This window comes from Gobio gobio (genome assembly GCF_949357685.1).
Source record: "Gobio gobio genome assembly, chromosome: 8".
NCBI classification, from domain to species: domain Eukaryota; kingdom Metazoa; phylum Chordata; class Actinopteri; order Cypriniformes; family Gobionidae; genus Gobio; species Gobio gobio.
This window is the reverse complement of record NC_137114.1, coordinates 32,782,216-32,795,105: the sequence shown is the minus strand read 5'-3', so window position 1 is coordinate 32,795,105 and position 12,890 is coordinate 32,782,216. Positions and strand designations below refer to the sequence as shown.

Sequence of the window (12,890 nt, the reverse complement as noted above, 5' to 3'; positions counted from 1 at the left end):
ATATCTTGCCCATCTAAAAAAGATCTGCAGAAAAATGAAAGTCTGCCAAGATGCCACGGCAGCAATCATCCAGAACAGAACACAACAAGCTTCAATTATAGTTAAGAGACTCAGACGCACTTAGCAGTTTGACTGATTAAGCATGCCACTCTTTTTAGGCATGGAAAAGCTCTCAGACTAAAAAAGCATAGCCAAAAAAGGAAGAGAGACCTTATAATGTGCCCGTGAGCCACTGTTGACAGTCGGGTGTCTCCACAGTCTGGAGTGCAGATAACCGTTACAGACGGGTTGTTTCATCAGTCCAGTATATTGAACAATACTATTATAAGTTCTACTTTCAGGGCATCAGTACTGGATAAACAGTACAACAAACGAACAATGAAAACAAAAGACTGAACAGGAAGTCACAACTAAAGGTTTCCAAGCAAAGCTGTGACACATTTCAGCTGTCAGCTGTGAGTCCCAGATAAGTCCAATATTACGCAGCTGTTCTGCCTCTTTACCTTTACACAACTCGACAACATAAATAGCTCATCCTGTAACTGTTGGAAGAGAAACAGAGGCAGAGTCTCAGAGTAAAGAATACATTTTTTCTCAGACAATGGAAATCACCCCATGAAATCCTGAATGCACAGAGAGAACAGCTACCGTCAGGAAGTCACAGATGCTAGAGTGTATCGGCATAATTACGTGTACATTTATATGTAGATGCACTAATACACAACAAGGAAGTCTCTATTTTAATAGGAATGCACAATGTTTTGTTACTATATGAGTTTTTGACTGATATTATTTTTTAATCTACATCAATCAATATTATTGTACAATCTCATTTCCTTTATTGTTCAATTCAGCCTTTGCCATCATCTAATGCTCACTTAAGGTTAATTTTTAAAAACCCTAATAATTTAATTTCACTGATGAAAGTAATCTTGCAAAGCAAATTTGCCTAAATTCACTTTCTAAATCCACAGAAATAATGTTACATTTTAATGTGTTTTTAATACATTTTCACACAAAAAAAATAGTTGCCTTATCGATACCGGTAAATAATTGTATTATCAGTACATCCCTAATTTTTAAAGGTACACTATGTATCTTTTTTGTTCATAATTAACTCTTTCTGTAATTTATGAGACAACACTTCTAAACCCATTTAAAAAAACCGGCAAAAAGAGAAGGCGACAGAGCTTGTAATAAATGAGGGATTTGAAATGTTTTAAAGGGATGCGGAGATGGTGTTTTATTACTCAACAGGAGAATAAGGTATTTTATTGAACAGATAAATTGCCATATGTAATTCTCTAACAGAGTTGATTGTAAAGCATAATCTATTGTAAAGGGTAATTTCATTATTTAAGAGTTAAAAATTATTTAAAAACTGAGAATGATACCATTTATGTGTTTCACATTCTTTCTGGGAAAAGAAAGCATCGCAACAACTTCTGAAAGTGATCAGCAGTGTTTTAGCAAAAATTAATGTCACAAATCTGACAATATAATTTTAACATCAATGTAAACAAACAAAAAAATGAATGCCAATATTTAAATACCAAAAACTCTGCTTGACTTGGTAATATATAGTTATATCAACCTAAACCTTAACATCAAGAACATCCAGGTAAACAAAGACTTGGGAAAAGACTTATTTTTGTTATTTCAATTTATCTTTGTTATTAAAAATAAGAACTAAAAACAGTAGTCTTCACATGAATTAAATATACACTGATACATAATAAAGCTACAAAGGTTATTCAGCCAAGAGCACTGAGTGATTTTCTCTTTTTCTTTTTTTGTTTGACAGACAGCGGCAGGTTTACTGTATTAGCAGGCTGTCACTTTAAGACCTAATGCACGGATCCTATTGACACGCATTCGGTTTCTTTCACCAACTGATAGTGTTCACTTAAAGCATAACCGACTGTGTTTACATGAATACTCATCAAAACAGCCATTTTGACATAACTGTGTGTGTATCTGACAGTTCGAGTATGTAACAAGACACAAAACAAAACTGAAGGGATCAGATGCTTTCAGAGAGGCGGCTTGCGCGCACGTTTCGGTGTGTGTGTCAGACAGCAGACAGCGCGAGACTGCAAGGAGTTGTTTTTCGCAAGTTATTGCGTTTAATAACTTTTTTATTTAAGTTTTATTAACTTTTTTGGAGCCTAGTCTATTCTCTGCTATATGTGTCGACCTAAAACGTACACTTTTCACAATGTTGAAGTAGCCTATTAAAATCATTCAGATATTGCGTGCCGTTGCGATATGCATATCGCGATATGTACATTTGCGATATTTCTATATATTGTGCAGCCCTACAAAAATGTATACAATATTCTTGATATATGAATGTGACACATGACACTCCAGTGCTATATGAGACCTTTTGAACTCATCCGACCTTTGTGACAATTCAACAGTCCAGCATGTATGAGAAGCACATTTATACACTGAAACATGCCATATTCTAGTCTGAGCCGCTCATAATGAGCTTGTAGAAATCCCTGACAGCCTTTGAGGCCAGCCAAGAACAACTGGGCCTAGAAAAGGGGTGATTTCTTCCCAAACGTTTCATTCTTAACACAGAAAATCCCCCCAGGATGGAAGTCTGACTCCATTCTCCAGATGCCATGATCAGCGCAACCCTCAGTACAGTCATAGGAGCCTATAAATGGGCATTGTTAATGGATAAAGCACCTGTTTTTTAATTGTCTTAAAATTGTGGATTTCAGATGTTGTGCTCCTTTTATTCATCATGAGCATACAAAAACTCCTACAGCTACATAGTGGAGAGCTGGAGCCACTATATCAATCATCGTATGCTTTATTTATAGGACGTTCCACAGAGTTACAGCATAAACAAACGCTGACGGCCTACAGCAGCTCTGCGGTTTAAGCTACCACTTCCTCTGATGAATTTTGTTTTCTTCACAAATCACACTGTTTGTTTAATGCCTAATGCTGCACAAGTTGTTTATTTGGCCCTGCAGATTATCTTGTGCTAGCTGAGAACCTGCTGCCAAGGGAGATGACTTGTGTTATGGGACAACAGGCAGGAGAATGACTGTGCCTGCCGTCAGCAAGCCTGCTTAATAAAGAATATTTCCTTGTACATCACTTCATGAGGCAAATACAAGGGTTAGTTGACATGTCCTACTTTATCACATCTAAGTATAACAGCACTATATCAGGTGCGTTTGGCACTATGAAAAGGTCTCCTAGCATGCCAGTGAGGTTGCATGCAATGGACGAAAGCACTTCAAAGTAGGCCGATGCAATTATAGCAACATGTTACATTGATTAGCAACCACAATGAAAAATCTGTATTTTTGTAGATGAATTAATAAACATTTCACATTTATTAAGTGAATTATAAATGATTAATTAATGTTTAACATTACAAAATAACAAAAAAGTTCTGTGCAACATATATTTTTATTAATTAAAATATGGATGAAATAATATAACAGTAATTTTCCTTAAAAACATGTTTTAGTGAATTAGATTATTATTATTATTTAGCTAAATATATTACCTTTTATTTTACTTTATATTATATTACTTTCCCTTTTATAAACAATATGGTGAGTCAAAAAAACATGCACATTAAAATAATAATAAACATCCACTTTTAGCATACCAATTTCAATGTTAAATCATTTTAGATTAATTCCAATTCTGTGTAGTATTCTGAATGGGACGCAACCATCGTTATTGTAAATTCATATGTTTTCACTCGGGTTAACCTAACTTAAAGGGTAACTCAACCCCTGATCAGAGCCTAACTCCACCCACTGGCAATATTTGAAAAATGCTGGAAAAGTGGGCAGAGCCCAGCGGAGATAGAGGGGACGAACCGAGGGCGGGATTGAGTGGGGGGCGTGCACCTGAGACCCGCAGTGACAGACTGATTGACAGCTGGAGTGAAGCCGATCTCATGTGATCAATACGGAAAAACATTTCTTAGGGCGTGGTGAGCTTGTTCTAGGGGCGTGGGTAGTGAGCCGTTGGAAGAGCCAACATACGTCACAATGACCAACACCGTCCATTAGGAAAATTCAACTGCAGTAGCGACCGTTCAACCTTAAGAGGGCAGCACTCAGGCGTTTTTACACCATATATTGTAGAATTAAAACACTTTATACCCAAATGCCAAAACATTTACTCAAATCAATGAACAGCACTAATAAAGCCCCAGTCTTGCAGATCATTAACTAAAAAAAAGTTGTTTTAGGGTTGTTTTAGTTACCCTTTAACCTTAAAAGCAATCTTATATTATGAACATGAATGTCAGGTTGTTGGCGTATGCCTAGATCTCTGCATGCTGTCAGTCAAACATCAGCGTAAAGAGACAGGTGTGCTATGAAGAAGAGTAGGACTCCCTATTAAAGCGCAAACGGCAGGCACTTCTATGCTTCCCAGCTAATTATTGCCTTGACCTGAGGTTCTGAGTTTCTTTTTAAAAGGCTTTAATGGGTTTAGAGTGAAGTTCCTGTACTCCAGCCTGGGCTGCTGAATGACATGGACAGATTGTTGGAAAGCCTTAAGAAGAGCAGTCTGAGCCAAATGCAGTACAGAGCTTTTCATGTTATCGCAAGATCTTTATGTTGAGATTAAAGAAATGAGAACATAATCACTATTTATAAGTCCCAAATCTTACAGTGACTAAGCTGGAGCTGATGTGACCTTGGAAAAGCGTACCATACTGTAACCATTGCCTGAGTGTTTTATTATTACTCTTAAGTGGAGAGATAATACACACAAAAGCAGCTGTTAAACTCCGTCTCACACTCCCAGAGTGTCACACACACCAGAGACCCACAACATGGAACGTCAGCCTGTCGCCCCCCGCAACAACCTCCAAGATTTATAAGGATAAACGGTGCACTTACAAATGTTAGTCTTGATTGGTTCACAAAAAGCATCTGTCTGAGCTCACAAACACACACACACACACACACAACAAACATAACAAATGGACTAGCAATGATCTCTGTGGACTTTTCCCCAAGCATCCTCCCATGAACCTCCACTTCCCCTCCATCCCTTTTTCCCACGTCTCGGACGGATCATGCTGACTGCGTGCTTGGGGAAAGCAAAAATAGCTGCTGATTTCTGGGGTATGGGAACAAGCAGCAGGACATTATTTATGCTGCATTGATTGTGATGACTTGCCCTGAGAAGAATGGGATATGCGATGGAGATCTCTCATTGGTTGAGCAGATCTAAGCTCTAAAGATAGCCGGTATCCCGACGTGATGGAACGCTAGAGAGCGGCCCATTCCTTTTTTGGTGTACTAGTAGAAACTGGCATGATGTTGGGTTCTGCTTCACAAGCCTCCCGGTGTGCCAAAAGAGCGGCATTTACCTTGTGAAACATAAGTATGTGTGATAGAAAATAAAATAGATTAAAAAAAGAAATGTTTGCTAGGTTAAACATCTTTTAATCTCCAGAAATGGAATGTTGTGATGACAGAAAAAGTGGAAGTCTCCTATTCTGAAGGCCAGAATTATCTAAACAGAAGATCACAGAGAGGACTGGTCTGTCCGGAAGAAAACTTACAGAACCGTTCCTCTGAGTTATAAAACACATCTGAATAAGCCTTCTTAAAACAGTGAATCCTAGTGAGGTTCTTAGGAACAAAAATAGACAACAAATCTTCTACATGTTCCATGTCCCAGGATTTGTATCAAAAATATTTATTATTTATAAAAAATTAAAAAAAAGTCTTAAATTTTTTAGATGCTTTTTGGGGTAGATTTTACAGTTGCACCCTTGTAGAATCCAGACTTTCTATCTTAATGTATTAAAATCCATACTAAAAATATAAAGCAGCCCATAGTATGTTTAAAACTAGGATTATCTTAAGTAATATCATCAGTATTTGTGTGAAAATAGTTTATCAATTAAAAAAAAAAAACGGACTGTCCGACCAACAATTTTGCCCCTATAAAGTTTGTTCAAAAGTTAGTGCACTTGATAACAAGAAGACAACAGTGTCAGCGAAGAGCTTGAGATGAAATATAGGACGTGATGTTGTGAAAACAAACAAAAAACCCACTTGTGAATAGAATATTTTGATGTTTTCCAGTCTAGCTGCCCGTTCCGTTCAGTTTAGTTTTGTTTTCATTTGTCACGTGTCTTCTTTGTTCAGATTCCCGCCACTCATCTGTCTCCTTGGTTACAGTCATTTAATTCCCGGCAATTTTCAGCTTTGTTTGATTAATTATCCTCGTTTGTGTTTACTACTTACTAGTTCTTCCTTCTCCTGCACTCCTTGTCCGGTCACCATTATGTTTAGATGTGTTTGCTACTACCTGCATGATGTTTTGGAAATTATTATTAAAACTTTGTCGTTTGGAACCTTCTTCTCCTGTCTTCTGTCTTTAGTCTAGTAATTTTCTCATTGCAAAAAAGTGACAATATTAATTGGGTGTATTTAGAATAGATGCTAGTTATGATGTAGTACATTTGTCATACAGATGTCATATTAGTCATATTATTACAAAAAAAATTCTATCGCCATCATTTCCACCACATAATGCTGACCCTCACAAAAAATAAGTTAATTACACTGGTAGTGTAATATAATTTCCCCGCTATTGACAGAATTTTCTAGCTATCCATGTTTTCACTGTTTTATGCTACGGGGTGCTATTGTGCATCTTCTAGTACAGAATCTCAAAATCAAAACACAGATGTAGAAGAAGCAAAAACAAGTGATAGGAGATTGCTTACGCAAATTTAAAATAACTTGCATAAACAGCATATGAGTTCAAAATTGCCTAATGTTGCCAGATGAAATGTCGAACCCATGAATTGAAGAGGAAACGACTGTGAATGTACTCAATCTATGTTTTGATCATCTTTCTGAATCTGATCTGGATGTAGTCTTTGACAAAAAGGCGATTTTCTCAGCTTTTTGTTTAAAATGTAGCTCTTTTTTTATTTTTACCCACATTCAAGTGTTGACAAAAAGGATGCATGCATGAAGCTATAATAATAATAATAAAAATTAAATGGAAAGAGTTAAAGGTATATCAATGTATACAAAAATGAATACCTAAATAGGAACATAGTAGCCTACTTTAAAGGGCAAAAATAATATATAAATAGAAAACTATAAGTATGATGTTATGTTTACTTACAAATACATTAAACATTATAACTTACAAATATTAAACTACTAAACTAGTAGTTTACTGAGAGTATACTTCAAAGTACGTTCATAAACTAAAAAATTTACAAGTATTAAATTAGTAAACTACTAGTATATTGTAAGTTCACTTGTAGTATAGTTGCAGTACAAACGAAAAACTTAGTTGTAAACTAGTTGTGTAGTCAAAGTTTACTACTGTTACACTTAAAAGATACTTAAAGTATACTTTTATAAACTAGAATCTGTTAATTTAGTAGTATTGAAACAGTACACACAAGTATACTTCTAGTACATTGACTAGTACTTACTACATAAAGTATACTTAAAATATACTTGAACTTTACTTAAGTATACTTAATAAAACTTGAAGTATACTTATTTTTCGTAAAGCGGACATCATTTGAGATTTGGTGGAAATGACACTATGATGGGAATTTTGATTACTTTTAGAAGAAAAAAATAACATCCTGCTAATGGACACATTAAATAAACTAGTGAGTAAGAAAAGTGTTTTAAGAGAATTTATTTTCTAAAAGTCTACAGGGCCAAAAGTGTCCATAGTTGAAGAAATGGCCAAATGCTTTCAGAAACAGTTTTGTATCTCCCAAGTGTGATCTATTAGACCCAAATTTCTTTAAACACAGAAACCTAAGTTTACTACTGGAGACTGGAGAGTCAAGTATTGCTGGCCGACTGTAATGCAGCAATGCAATATTATAGGAATAGCTATGAACTCTTGCCAAGCCATCCTCAGTAGTACATTGGTATTTTTTACCTTTACAAAGCTCTCAAAATGGAGATGATCAGCGGATTCATGACATCACTCTCCGAATTAGACAATGATTACATTTAAAAGTGTTTAACATTTACATTTGAGCCTTCATTCCAAGGAAAAGCCCAAGCAATTCATTGATTCGAACAGAACCTTCCTGTTGGCTGTGAGCTGTTGTGTCTGCCTGAGGAGGAGACGGTCATACAAGCCATAAAAGGCTTCTTAGATGTTTGTGATCAGCAGAGATTGGTGTTTCAGGAAACACCATAAATTATTAAATTGCATAAATGAAGGCTGAGAAGAATCCGTTTTTCCTTGTCAACATCAGCTCCCTAAGGAACATCTATCCCTGTTCACTAGCTAATAGCTGAAGGGGTTCAAAGCCTGAGCCAGAGGCTGTTTACAACCTGCTTCACTTCATGGATGGAAATGGATCCCTTTACAAGACTGTAAGCGGTCCCCGGTGGTTACAAGAAGATGAAAGGAAGTCCACAATCAAAAACAGACTTGAATGTAGTGTTTGAACTGAAGATCAAGATGATTTTATTTTTAAATTTGCATATTACATTGACACAGCACGTTTGCAGCATATTATATTATGGTGACAAGAAAATCTTTCTTAAAGCTACAGTAACAATTAAAGCAATTGACTTAGGCTACACCAGTAAAGCCAAACTTACAGCACTGCCACAAAAAGACTGCAAGACATTTCAACTGCTCTGATCTAACAAATGGGGTAACATGAGCAGGGGGTGAGACCACACAATGGCCAGAGTCGCATTTGCCCAGCCACAACAATGGCTTGCTGAATAAAAGTATTAACGGTACTTTTTAACGGTAATGTACATAAAACTTGCAGTCATTACAGTGAAATGAAATAAGTTGCAGGGCCATCTAAGCCAGCTGTGAATTTCAGAAAACACGTTAATGGTTTTGGTTTACAGCAAAATGGTGAGAAGGTGCCATGGGATAAGGATTTGATATGTTGTGTCAAGAACCATCTAGAGGGATTTGTGGTGGTATGTATCGCTGGGGAAAACGTACACTTATGGCAAAGATCCAGAACGAAGAACCAGGGACACAAGACTCTATTTGGGGGAGCAGGGAATCAGTGAGGGAAGTCTCTGAGGAATGTCTGGCATCTCTGGCCATATGATGGCTGAGATAAGATGACTATTATGGAGCACACTCTGTCCCGCAAGCCAGACGATCCACAATTCACACTCTGTCATCAGCCACTAACCCCACAAGTGTCCGTTTCACTTGCAAGTGGGAAAGGAGGCACCATTCTACAGAAATTAGGCAAGCCTGCACCAGATCAGGATATATGCAGGATCCACAATGACAAAACTATTTCTCAGGTCATGAATCCTGAGCTGAGAACATGGAGGGGTCTGTATGACAGAGGTTACAAGGTTGGGAGCCTCATAAATTAAACTACTGTGCCTATAAAGAGCCCAAGAAATTACTTGAGGAATGCAGTTTTCTATCCTGTATTGACGTATATTTACTATGAAACAGAACGTTTGGGGATATATCAAAGAGCTCATCCCTTAAAAAAGATAATATGTGCCAATGCTAGTCAATGGCAGATATTGGGGGGAGGAAGATTCTCAATCAGCAAAATAAATAAATAAATTCAATCAACTTTTAGGCTAATGGATATAGACTGAATTGTGTGACTCTAGGTGACCATATCATTCTGAGAAATCTTGCTGTTTTACTGCTATATATTGATATTATACTGATATTGCAGGAAAACAGCAAGATGTCTCTCCATAACAGCAAACCACAGCATATCAAGCAACACTTTTGACAGTGCCTGCTTTCAGAGACAGACAGGGTTCTGTTTTCTAAAATGAGATCACATGGCCAAGCTCTTTAACTTTGTGAGCTTTTCATGTCAGCATTATGAAGGTGTTTGAGCCTGAGCCTCAGCTGTCTGTTTTTGAATCACAGTGCCATCTCCACATCTCACTTATGTTTATCTGAAAGACTTCTATATAATCAAATAAAAACAGATTTCAAATGAATTTCTGAGGTGATTTTGCTCTGGGCATTTAAGCTAAGTGTCATTTTTCAAATGTTTAAACACTTTCTCCTACACCGGTTTAAGGTGAAACACAACTATAAGTAAGCCATTCATCTGCGGATTTCCCAGAAGAGTGTAAACACTGTGGCTCTAAACCATTGCTCTATTTGTTTGAGCGATCTGACAGCGTAAGGCTTAACCAATGATGTGCATTGGTTCTTAGATTAAGAAACATCTTTGAACACATAGCATACATTATTGCAGTGAATATAATTATATGGACACCAAACATCAAATAATCATGACACCAAACGTCAAACATCACGAGACAGGCAAAACTTGCCTCTTCTTCACACAGAAAAAAGTAGATGTGTTTCATGACATTATCTCTTTACTGACTGCATGTTATGGAATTAAATTGTACTTTCTTCATTTTCAACCCTAAAAAGGGCAGGGAAAGGGGTTGGTGGTGGGTTATATTGTCTAAAACAATATATATAAGTATAAAACTCCTTTTTCAAATGTAAAAATTTATTAAAAACAAAACAAAAAAACTACAATAACAAAACAAATTGCAATACATATTGAATCGGCAGCTAGACTAAAAATACGGCCCAAAAAAGTAGTTTCAAAGAAAAGAAATTAAGAAGAAAACAAAAAAATAATGGAGTTTTAAGACACCATAGATGCGTTTCAGACACAAAGGCTGTTCCACCTAGGTTTCTTAATTATACCGCATCCTCAGAGCTCACATTTTAGCTTGTTGCACATATCCTTTGTGACGAGAAGCAAATCCCAAAATACACTGCAACATGCTCAGTGAATTGATTGCTGACAAAGTGTTATAATTGTGGTTTACAAACATATTTCAGATCTGACAAAGCATTGATAAAAAGGTTCATCCAGCCATCCATCCATCCATTCATCCAAACTGATTCTCCTATGTAGCGTCTGGCTTGAAATGGTTCGGTATAATTAAAATAATTTTTAGGTCTTACTCTTAGCTTACTTAGCAGCATTCTTAAAGGATTAGTTCACTTTAAAATTAAATTTACTCACCCTCAAGCCATCCTAGGTGTATATGACTTTCTTCTTTCTGATGAACACAATCTAAGTTATATTAATAAATATCCTGACGGTCCATTGAGTTTGAAGCTCAAAAAAGTGCATCCCTCCATCATAAACATACTCCACACGGCTCCGGGGGGTTAATAAAGGCCTTCTGAAGCAAATCGATGGAGTTTTGTAAGAAAACTATCCATATTGAAATGTTATAAAGTAAAATATCTAGCTTCCGCCAGGCTGCCTTCCGTATTCAACTTACGGAAAAAAATTTAACTGGCACAACGTAACACTAGAACGTAGCTTAAACGTAACCGTTTTGAACTGCGAGAGGCGTTACACTTTCTGCTTCGATTCGCTTCAATTTTACAGTGAACTAATCCTTTAAGTCAATTGTAAATCCATTGCAAGTATAATCAAGTAGTGCAAGTATAGAGCATTCCACTTATTGTGTTTTTTAAACAACTCCCTTGGTGTTGAAAGGGAGCTATAATTCCAGATTCATTGCCATGTGATTATTAGTAATTAAATATACAGTTGTGTGTGTTTCACATTTTAATGGCTATTGAAAGACATTACCTCCATTCAGAGAACAATCACCCTCTGGCCATCCACAACTCATAATTTCCATCCCGATCTCCTGCATAAGATGATCCAGAGCTCTATTTTAAGAACACATAATTGCTAAATAGTTTCAGTAGACCACAAAAATGAGGCCAATCACAATGGCAGTTTACTTAACTGCTGCCATGCAGCCTTTATATTGCATTACATTAAACCAAGGCTGTTAAAATCTGGCTTTAAGCTCACAGTGATCCTCAGTTGCATGAGACAGCAAATTCAACAGAACATGATTTACAAACATAAAAATAGTTTGGGCTTGGATTTGTATGCTGACAAACTGATGCTCTCCAAAACTGCGCTGCGGTTCTGTTTAAAATCATTCGGCTGTGCCCTGACAATATTTAGACTTCTAAAGTATACATTTTAAAATATTACTTGCCAACAAAATATGCTGAATGAACTCCAAACAAACTCAAGACTGACGTACAACTACAATGACATTATCATGCCCAGCAGTCTACTACAGCACCCAAAGTTTAATACAACTTAGATCCATTTAAAATGACCTGTGAACTGTGGCCTATTCATTGTGTCAAGTCTAGCAAACAGAACAGCTGTAAACTCATCTTTCCCATAGCACATAAGCATTCAGAGTCTTTTTATACTCTCTGAAAGATGTAGTCCAACATGATTTGTTCTTATTGAGTTAAAGTAGCCAGGACATGCAAAATGTTAGAAGCAGTTAGACTGTGGCACATGGCCAGATCTGAGCAGAGTGCAGTTCCTCTGAGGCCTCAACGCAGCCTCCAGACCTCCAGAACAAGAGCCGCATTCAGGCCTACTGCGTTCCCAGCGGGCAGGCCTGTGGGCCAAACAGACTTTTGTAAATTGAAGAGTTCTGTCTTCAGACCACAATACTGTTTCCTCTAACCATTATGCATCTCATGTCCCAAAAGTAAAGCAAATGTTCTGCAGAACAAATTAAACTGGGCATCATTTTTTGGACTGAATCCGGACAGGACGTGACGTTATTGTCTTAGGAATAGTATTTTCATCATTAGCTGACCCATGTCTTTTAAAACCTGTATGAATTTCTGTCTTCTGGAGATTGTCCAATCTGCTCTTTTCCATACAATAAAAGTGAATGGTAACCACAGATGTCATGCAGGATTATTTTCAGTGTATAACTACTGCTCACATAAATCTATTTTAGGCTTCCGAATACTTGGAATACAGCACAAGTTAGAATAATATGATACTTTTTGTCTTTTTTTGGAGCTTAACAGGCCGCAGTCAC

General features: G+C 36.8%; 1 protein-coding gene across 2 annotated transcripts in view; it reads right to left on the bottom strand.

Moving 5' to 3' along the window:
- The window catches only part of mcamb (melanoma cell adhesion molecule b), a 48,629-nt gene that overhangs the window by 12,401 nt on the left and 23,338 nt on the right, over nt 1-12,890 (bottom strand). The gene's annotated exons all lie outside the window — the stretch shown is intronic.